The 10,000-nt window shown below is 36.9% G+C and overlaps 4 non-coding genes and 1 pseudogene across 4 annotated transcripts; all 5 read right to left on the bottom strand.

The window, feature by feature from the left end:
* Nucleotides 1-3,797: 3,797 nt before the first annotated feature.
* On the bottom strand, nucleotides 3,798-3,916 carry LOC113102685 (5S ribosomal RNA). The gene has a single exon (XR_003291071.1). It is a non-coding gene; the product is annotated as a 5S ribosomal RNA (ribosomal RNA).
* Nucleotides 3,917-5,110: 1,194 nt separating this feature from the next.
* Nucleotides 5,111-5,229, bottom strand: LOC113102675 (5S ribosomal RNA). The gene has a single exon (XR_003291061.1). It is a non-coding gene; the product is annotated as a 5S ribosomal RNA (ribosomal RNA).
* Nucleotides 5,230-7,583: 2,354 nt separating this feature from the next.
* LOC113102667 (5S ribosomal RNA) lies at nucleotides 7,584-7,702 on the bottom strand. The gene has a single exon (XR_003291053.1). It is a non-coding gene; the product is annotated as a 5S ribosomal RNA (ribosomal RNA).
* A 1,064-nt stretch (nucleotides 7,703-8,766) lies between these two features.
* Nucleotides 8,767-8,887, bottom strand: LOC113102687 (uncharacterized; annotated as a pseudogene).
* A 672-nt stretch (nucleotides 8,888-9,559) lies between these two features.
* Nucleotides 9,560-9,678, bottom strand: LOC113102677 (5S ribosomal RNA). The gene has a single exon (XR_003291063.1). It is a non-coding gene; the product is annotated as a 5S ribosomal RNA (ribosomal RNA).
* Nucleotides 9,679-10,000: the final 322 nt, after the last annotated feature.

Genomic DNA, 10,000 nt, shown 5'->3' with positions numbered 1-10,000 from the left:
TGTTTGGCATGATATTTTTTAATCTGTTCGCTAAAACCCTGGCTAAAATTTTAAAATCTGTGTTTAACATTGTAATGGGCCTAAAATTTCTCAGTTCTGCCTTGTCTCCTTTTCTCTTGTAGATTATTTTCATTAAGCCTAAGCCCATTCTTGGGTGTATCCTTTCTTTTTTAAAAACCTCTTCATAGACTTCTTTTAAAATCGGGCTTACTTTTTCTTTAAAAACCTTATAAAACTCACTTCCAATACCATCTATTCCTGGGCTTTTCTTCACACTTAGCTGATTTATTGCTTGTATAATTTCCTCAGTTGTTATTCCCCTATCACATTCCTTCTTATCCCCCTCACCGACTTTTTGTGTTATCTGTTGTAACAAAATGTTCCTTTTTTCCTCATCCCCTTCCTCTGATCTAAAAAGTTCTTCATAATATGTGCTTATTTCCTTTAAAATCCCTTCCGTGCTTAAAACAGCTTGTCCTTCCTTATTCCTAAGTTCTTTAATTATTCCCGCCTTCGCCCTGCTTTTCTCAAGGTTAAAAAAGAATCTACTACATTTCTCCCCTTCTACTGTATACTTAGCTTTACTTCTTAACGTCGCCCCTTTATATTTCCCTTCTTCTATTTTCCTCAACTTTTCCTCCACTTCAATTACTCTTGGCACGTTAACTTCATTTTTATTCAACTCCTCTCTTAACGTCTTTCTTATTTCTTGTTCCTTTGTTCTTTTTACCTTTTGTAACAATTTACAGTAATTCATTACATATTTCTTTATGTCATATTTCATGTTTTCCCACCATTGCCTTTTATCCTCTATGTACATCAAGTCTTTTTTCCCCTCATCAAATTTATTTTCTATCTCTTTTTTAAAACTTTCTTCCTTTAAAACTTCAGTGTTTAAAATCCATACCCCTGGTCCCCTCATTTCCTTTTTAAAATCCATTCTCATTTGCACCATTTTGTGATCACTTAAGGTCGTTTCTTTATAAAACACTCCATCAATAAAACATTCCAAATTCCTAGTACATAAAAAGTAGTCTATCCTAGTTTGACACATAAAATTCCCTACCAGCTGTCTTCTTGTAAATTCCCTCTTTTTCCCATTTCTTTCTCTCCACACATCAATCATGTTATACTCTCCCATCAATGACATTAACTCCTTTCTTCCCCCATCCGATTTAAAAACCATTCCGTTAGCCATATCCATTTTACTAAAAACAGTGTTAAAATCCCCCGCAATTATTACCCTCTTCCATTTTTCCATTAACTCAGCTATTATATTAAAATATTTTTTCTTTTCTATTTCTTCATTTGGAGCATGTACGTTTACTAAAATAAAATCATCTTCATCCATCTTAATTTCTACAGCCATGCATTTTCCTTTTGTGTCATTATACATTTGCTTTGACCTGATACCTCTATCTTTTCTTATTAACATCGCAACTCCTCCTCCTATTTTTCCTCCCGCATTATTAAAAAATAATTCCCCTTCCCATCTTTTTTTAAAATCCTCCATTACACTCTCTTTCCAATTTGTTTCTTGCAATAAAATCACATCTTCATCCCTGCACAGTTCCTTGACTTTTTCAAATTTCACACCATTCATTAACCCTCTTGCATTAAAAGTAACAATTTTCAACACAATTAAAAAAGATAAAAGTACAAACTTTAGCATCATAATTTTGTTATCCTATTTCCTCCCCCTCTTTTGCACTTCTTCCACAGTCTTGTTTCACCTCATTACTTTGTTTACACATTTTATTTTTAGCTTTCTCCAAATTGGGTATTACCTTAACTTTTCTTCTTCTTTTATTGGATGTTCCTGCAGTGCTGTCTCCGCCCAGGTTTTCACTGTCTTTGTCTTTTCTTTCCGTCTCACCTATCCATTCAGTCTCTTCTGGCTCCTCTGTTTCTGCTTGTCCAACTGCATTAAACTCCATCTGCACCTCCATTTCCACAATGTCCTGTGTTAACTCAGTCTTTTCAATCTCATTGTCATTGTCCTTGCTTACATTGTCCTCTCTTTGCCTTGATCCGGTGTCTTCCCTTTGCTCCTCTTCATTGTCTGTCTCATGCATCTGCCCACTCCCCCTCTCTTCTTCATTGTGCTGGTCTCCATACCAGCACTCGCATTTGTCCAGTACACAATTGCATTCTGGACACCTCACCACCTTACAGTCCCTCGCGAAGTGGCCTGTTTCCGAGCATTTGTAACATTTAAAGTCTGGACAGTCCTTCATCACATGATCAGGGCTCATACACAACCTGCAGGTTTTCACCTGCTTGCTATGTATCACTCTATAGTACTGAGGACCATCCTCCATTTCAATTCGAGTACTGTAGGGCAAGGAGACCACTTCTTTTGGGAACTGTACCTTAAGGAACCTCGTTCCATCTTCTATGTTGGTGCCGGTATAAAATCTTCTTCTTATCTGAGAGACAGGAGTAACCCCCCATCCCTCCAGCTTCTGTAGAATCTCTGCATCATCCAGGTAAGCGGGCAAATGCATGAACGAGACAACAAATTCTCTGTTATTCAATTTTTTAATTTCACATAGTTTTCCTTTAATCATCAATCCTTCGTTCAGATTTTCAATATCTTCTTCCTTTTCAAACGTAATTTCGTACTCCTTCATCATTTTGGGTCTTACAGCCAATATTTTTGTCACATCCAACTTATCTTTCAGCGCTTGTATTATGTCTTCAGCTTTACCTTCATGCACTTCAGTCAAATCCACTACTACTGTAGCTTCTTTGGTGTAGGTTCTTTTATATCTCCTTTCAGGCCCATCCTTTTCTCGTTGAGTTTTTTCCAGTCCGTTTGCCATTTGCCGCCGTGTTCCTCGTGCCAAGTCCGTGTCTGTTGCCGTAGTTCCGTCCATTTTTCAAAAATAAGGAAAACAAAAAACAAACAAAAAAAATAAAAATAAAATGATCCCTCCCAAACAGCTATGCTGTTGGGAGGACAAGTAATAACAATAACCCAAAAATTTAAACAAAAAACAATTATTAAGACTCAAATAACCAAAAAACAAAAACACACCAAACAATTTTGGGTGAACCTTCTTCACCCTTCTATAGCCACCTCACTTCCTGTTTCACACTAGCTCTCTAGCGCCCTCAGGTTGGTATGGCCGTAAGCGAAGACTGCTGCAAAGAGAAGGCTATATAAAGATCAGCCAATCTACTCGCCAGTACATTATATAAGTAGGAAAGAAAACCCAAAAGCTTAAAGCACCTGGTATTCCTTGGCGGTCTCTCATTCAAGTACTAACCATACCTAAACCTGCTAAAATTCAGAGATTGGGCATTGTCTCTTTTTTTTTTTTTTTTTGCAAGATTATTATATAATTCGTGAAAAATATCCAAAAATTTAAAGCACCTGGTATTCCCAGGCAGTCTCCCATCCATGTACTAACCTGGCCCAAACCTGCTTATATTCAGAGATCGGGCATTGACTCTATTTTTTTGCCAAATTTATTATATACTAAGTGAAAAAATTCCAAAAGCTTTAAGCACCTGGTATTCCTATGCGGTCTTTCAACCAAGTACTAACCATACATTAACCTGCTAAGATTAAGAGATTGGGCATTGTCTCTTTTTTTTTGTTTTTTTTTTTTGCAAGATTATTATATAATTCGTGAAAAATATCCAAAAATTTAAAGCACCTGGTATTCCCAGGCAGTCTCCCATCAATGTACTAACCTGGCCCAAACCTGCTTATATTCAGAGATCGGGCATTGACTCTATTTTTTGCAAAATTATTATATACTAAGTGAAAAATTTTCAAAAAAAAAAAAAGCTTACAGTACCTGGTATTCCCAGGCGGTCTCCCATCCAAGTACTAACCAGGCCCAAACCTGCTTAACTTCCGAGATCAGACGAGATCGGGCATTGCCAGGCTGGTATGGCCGTAAGCGAAGACTGCTGCAAAGAGAAGGCTATTTAAAGATCAGCCAATCTACTCGCCAGTACATTATATAAGTAGGAAAGAAAACCCAAAAGCTTAAAGCACCTGCTATTCCTTGGCGGTCTCTCATCCAAGTACTAACTAGACCTAAACCTGCTAAAATTCAGAGATCGGGCATTGACTCTTTTTTCTGTTTTTGCAAGATTATTATATAATTCGTGAAAAATATCCAAAAATTTAAAGCACCTGGTATTCCCAGGCAGTCTCTCATCCATGTACTAACCTGGCCCAAACCTGCTTATATTCAGAGATTGGGCATTGACTCTATTTTTTGCCAAATTTATTATATACTAAGTGAAAAAATTCCAAAAATTTAAAGCACCTGGTATTCCCAGGCAGTCTCCCATCCATGTACTAACCTGGCCCAAACCTGCTTATATTCAGAGATCGGGCATTGACTCTATTTTTTGCCAAATTATTATATACTTAGTGAAGAAATTCCAAAAGCTTAAAGCACCTGGTATTCCTTGGCGGTCTCTCATTCAAGTACTAACCAGACCTTAACCTGCTAAGATTCAGAGATCGGGCATTGACTCTTTTTTTTTTTTTTTTTTGCAAGATTATTATATAATTCGTGAAAAATATCCAAAAATTTAAAGCACCTGGTATTCCCAGGCAGTCTCTCATCCATGTACTAACCTGGCCCAAACCTGCTTATATTCAGAGATCGGGCATTGACTCTATTTTTTGCCAAATTTATTATATACTAAGTGAAAAAATTCCAAAAATTTAAAGCACCTGGTATTCCCAGGCAGTCTCCCATCCATGTACTAACCTGGCCCAAACCTGCTTATATTCAGAGATCGGGCATTGACTCTATTTTTTGCCAAATTTATTATATACTAAGTGAAGAAATTCCAAAAGCTTAAAGCACCTGGTATTCCTTGGCGGTCTCTCATTCAAGTACTAACCAGACCTTAACCTGCTAAGATTCAGAGATCGGGCATTGACTCTTTTTTTTTTTTTTTTTGCAAGATTATTATATAATTCGTGAAAAATATCCAAAAATTTAAAGCACCTGGTATTCCCAGGCAGTCTCCCATCCATGTACTAACCTGGCCCAAACCTGCTTATATTCAGAGATCGGGCATTGACTCTATTTTTTGGCAAAATTATTATATACTAAGTGAAAAATTTCCAAAAAGCTTACAGTACCTGGTATTCCCAGGCGGTCTCCCATCCAAGTACTAACCAGGCCCAAACCTGCTTAACTTCCGAGATCAGACGAGATCAGGCATAGCCAGGCTGGTATGTCCGTAAGCGAAGACTGCTGCAAAGAGAATGCTATTTAAAGATCAGCCAATCTACTCGCCAGTACATTATATAAGTAGGAAAGAAAACCCAAAAACTTAAAGCACCTAGTATTCCTAGGCGGTCTCTCATCCAAGTACTAACCAGACCTAAACCTGCTAAAATTTAGAGATCGGGCATTGACTCTATTTTTTGCCAAATTTATTATATACTAAGTGAAAAAATTCCAAAAGCTTTAAGCACCTGGTATTCCTAGGCGGTCTTTCAACCAAGTACTAACCATACATTAACCTGCTAAGATTAAGAGATTGGGCATTGTCTCTTTTTTTTTTTTTTTTCAAGATTATTATATAATTCGTGAAAAATATCCAAAAATTTAAAGCACCTGGTATTCCCAGGCTGCAGTGTTAATTTTGACACGAAATTTTAATTTAGTTTTAGTCTTAGTCTTTTGACTATAATTCTTTTTAGTTTTAGTCAAGTTTTAGTCATCTGATTTGTTTTAATTTTAGTCTTATTTTAGTCGACTAAAATTGCTTGGTATTTTAGTCGACTAAAATTGCTTGGTATTTTAGTCGACTAAAATTGCTTGGTATTTTAGTCGACTAAAATTGCTTGGTATTTTAGTCGACTAAAATAAGACTAAAATCAATAACAGATTTACTAGACAATATTTTACAGCTGGTATAGGAAACAAACTTTACCAAAATATATAAAACACAAATTCAACTTTATTTCAACACAACTGTGTCTTTATTTCGATTCAAAAGCTTTTATGCAGCAACAAACACTGTCATGATAATGTAAACAATAACTAGCTGCCAATTGACCATCAATAAAAGAAAAATAAAGTTAGGTCCAGGACCTTAAAGTTTACAGCTGAGCTGAACAATAAGTGCATACATTTAAAGTAAATATTTAATAAGTTGGCAGCTAGGTGGATAAAAAAAGTAACAAGATTTTATAAGGTATTCATTTGTCTAGCAATATTGTATGTTTTAAATACTACAATATTGCTAGATTTGTATGTATAATGATAGGATGTGAACATTCATGTTTCACATGACTAATATAGAAATATTTGTGATATTGTCAACAAGTAGAACATTATAAAATATACTAAACATTAGTATTAATCAAATGTATTTATCATGATATTACGTATTAGTATTGTGCTCGCATCTAATTTGAAGAAGGGGCTATTTTACAGTACTTTTCAGTTCGTAATATTTAATGCTACAACATCTACGCACTGCACTATTCCAATTTTGCTTAGCTCAATAAACAAAAGAACATCGTTGTGAAATTACATTTGAGAAAATGTCCGGGTGGCTCGTCTGTAAATGTCTTTTCAAATTGGTTGTGTTTCTTGCCACGAATGAGCGCTCTGCGTGCTTTACACTTTGTTTTGTTTTGTTCGTCGTCAAACGTGAAGTGAGCTGTGGACATTTTGTCGCTCTTTTAGACAGTAGGGACTTTAAGCAACAGCTGCGAATGGAACGGCTACAGCGACCGGAAGTTTGCCGTCACACCGCTGTAGCCAAGAACGTAAAAGTCACTAAGCAACGGTAAAACAGAACAGCGCAACGCAGCATTAATTCATTTATTGAGATCCAAAAAAATATATAATTTAAAAAAGCAAGAGAAGGATTGCTTTTGGCGTTAAATGACAATCTTTTGTCAGATGAGGAGTTTTTAATATTGTATGATGTAAATAAGTCTAAAAACATAACATTTATTTACCTAACTTCTCACGTTGTAGCGACTCTGGCAAATCAGCTGTTCTCCCGTAGTAGACCGTTAAATTAGAACGTCACAAAGTAGCAGTTAAATTCGCGCAGGCGCAATACAACGCCAGAATGGCGTTGCCGTTCCACCAGAGGCTGTTGCTTAAAGTCCCTATCACCTCTTCGAATGCCGACTTCCCGGGAGCTCATAAAAACTGAAAACCTTCGCTTCACGTCTCAATAAGTCAGGCTCTGATTGGTTCTCTTCTCTCATGCAGTCTGTTCTGTTTTGCCGGTTCTTTTGCTCATTCCTCGCATCTCTCCCGTCTGCTGATTTTGATTTTCGTCACAGTCTATTTTCGTCTCGTCCTTTATTCGTTGACGATAATGTCAATCAATTTAGTCATAGTTTTAGTCTCCATCAGTGCCTTCTATTTTAGTTTTCGTTTCGTTTTCGTCAGCAAAAATATATTCGTGACGAAAAATAATGACGAAAATATTTAGTCAACGAAATTAACAGTGCCAGGCTGTCTCCCATCCATGTACTAACCTGGCCCAAACCTGCTTATATTCAGAGATCGGGCATTGACTCTATTTTTTGGCAAAATTATTACATACTAAGTCAAAAATTTCCAAAATGCTTACAGCACCTGGTATTCCCAGGCGGTCTCCCATCCAAGTACTAACCAGGCCCAAACCTGCTTAGCTTCCGAGATCAGACGAGATCGGGCATAGCCAGGCTGGTATGGCCGTAAGCGAAGACTGCTGCAAAGAGAATGCTATTTAAAGATCAGCCAATCTACTCGCCAGTACATTATATAAGTAGGAAAGAAAACCCAAAAGCTTAAAGCACCTAGTATTCCTAGGCGGTCTCTCATCCAAGAACTAACCAGACCTAAACCTGCTAAAATTTAGAGATCGGGCATTGACTCTATTTTTTGCCAAATTTATTATATACTAAGTGAAAAAATTCCAAAAGCTTTAAGCACCTGGTATTCCTAGGCGGTCTTTCAACCAAGTACTAACCAGACCTAAACCTGCTAAGATTCAGAGATCGGGCATTGACTCTTTTTTTTTTTTTTTTGCAAGATTATTATATAATTCGTGAAAAATATCCAAAAATTTAAAGCACCTGGTATTCCCAGGCAGTCTGCCATCCATGTACTAACCTGGCCCAAAAATGCTTATATTCAGAGATCGGGCATTGACTCTTTTTTCTTTTTTTGCAAGATTATTATATAATTCGTGAAAAATATCCAAAAATTTAAAGCACCTGGTATTCCCAGGCCAGTCTCTCATCCATGTACTAACCTGGCCCAAACCTTGCTTATATTCAGAGATCGGGCATTGACTCTATTTTTTGCCAAATTTATTATATACTAAGTGAAAAATTCCAAAAAATTTAAAGCACCTGGTATTCCAGGCAGTCTCCCATCCATGTACTAACCTGGCCCAAACCCTGCTTATATTCAGAGATCGGGCATTGACTCTATTTTTTGCCAAATTTATTATATACTAAGTGAAGAAATTCCAAAAGCTTAAAGCACCTGGTATTCCTTGGCGGTCTCTCATTCTAGTACTAACCCAGACCTTTAACCTGCTAAGATTCAGAGATCGGGCATTGACTCTTTTTTTTTTTTTTTTGCAAGATTATTATATAATTCGTGAAAAATATCCAAAAATTTAAAGCACCTGGTATTCCCCAGGCAGTTCTCCCATCCATGTACTAACCTGGCCCAAACCTGCTTATATTCAGAGAATCGGGCATTGACTCTATTTTTTGGCAAAATTATTATATACTAAGTGCAAAAATTTCCAAAAAGCTTACAGTACCTGGTATTCCCAGGTGGTCTCCCATCCAAGTACTAACCAGGCCAAACGCTGCTTAAGCTTCCGAGATCAGACGAGATTCAGGCATAGCCAGGCTGGTATGTCCGTAAGCGAAGACTGCTGCAAAGAGAATGCTATTTAAAGATCAGCCAATCTACTCGCCAGTACATTATATAAGTAGGAAAGAAAACCCAAAAACTTAAAGCACCTAGTATTCCTAGGCGGTCTCTCATCCAAGTACTAACCATACCTAAACCTGCTAAATTCAGAGATTGGGCATTGTCTCTTTTTTTTTTTTTTTTTTTTTTTTTTTTTGCAAGATTATTATATAATTCGTGAAAAATATCCAAAATTTAAAGCACCTGGTATTCCCAGGCAGTCTCCCATCCATGTACTAACCTGGCCCAAACCTGCTTATATTCAGAGATCGGGCATTGACTCTATTTTTTGCCAAATTTATTATATACTAAGTGAAAAAATTCCAAAAGCTTTAAGCACCTGGTATTCCTATGCGGTCTTTCAACCAAGTACTAACCATACATTAACCTGCTAAGATTAAGAGATTGGGCATTGTCTCTTTTTTTTTTGTTTTTTTTTTTTTTGCAAGATTATTATATAATTCGTGAAAAATATCCAAAAATTTAAAGGCACCTGGTATTCCCAGGCAGTCTCCCATCAATGTACTAACCTGGCCCAAACCTGCTTATATTCAGAGATCGGGCATTGACTCTATTTTTTGCAAAATTATTATATACTAAGTGAAAAATTTTCAAAAAAAAAAAAAAGCTTACAGTACCTGGTATTCCCAGGCGGTCTCCCATCCAAGTACTAACCAGTCCCAAACCTGCTTAACTTCCGAGATCAGACGAGATCGGGCATTGCCAGGCTGGTATGGCCGTAAGCGAAGACTGCCTGCAAAGAGAAGGCTATTTAAAGATCAGCCAATCTACTCGCCAGTACATTATATAAGTAGGAAAGAAAACCCAAAAGCTTAAAGCACCTGCTATTCCTTGGCGGTCTCTTCATCCAAGTACTAACTAGACCTAAACCTGCTAAAATTCAGAGATCGGGCATTGACTCTTTTTTCTGTTTTTGCAAGATTATTATATAATTCGTGAAAAATATCCAAAAATTTAAAGCACCTGGTATTCCCAGGCAGTCTCTCATCCATGTACTAACCTGGCCCAAACCTGCTTATATTCAGAGATTGGGCATTGACTCTATT

This window comes from Carassius auratus, unplaced genomic scaffold (assembly GCF_003368295.1).
Source record: "Carassius auratus strain Wakin unplaced genomic scaffold, ASM336829v1 scaf_tig00217746, whole genome shotgun sequence".
NCBI lineage: Eukaryota > Metazoa > Chordata > Actinopteri > Cypriniformes > Cyprinidae > Carassius > Carassius auratus.
This window is presented reverse-complemented; position numbering and strand designations above follow the sequence as displayed.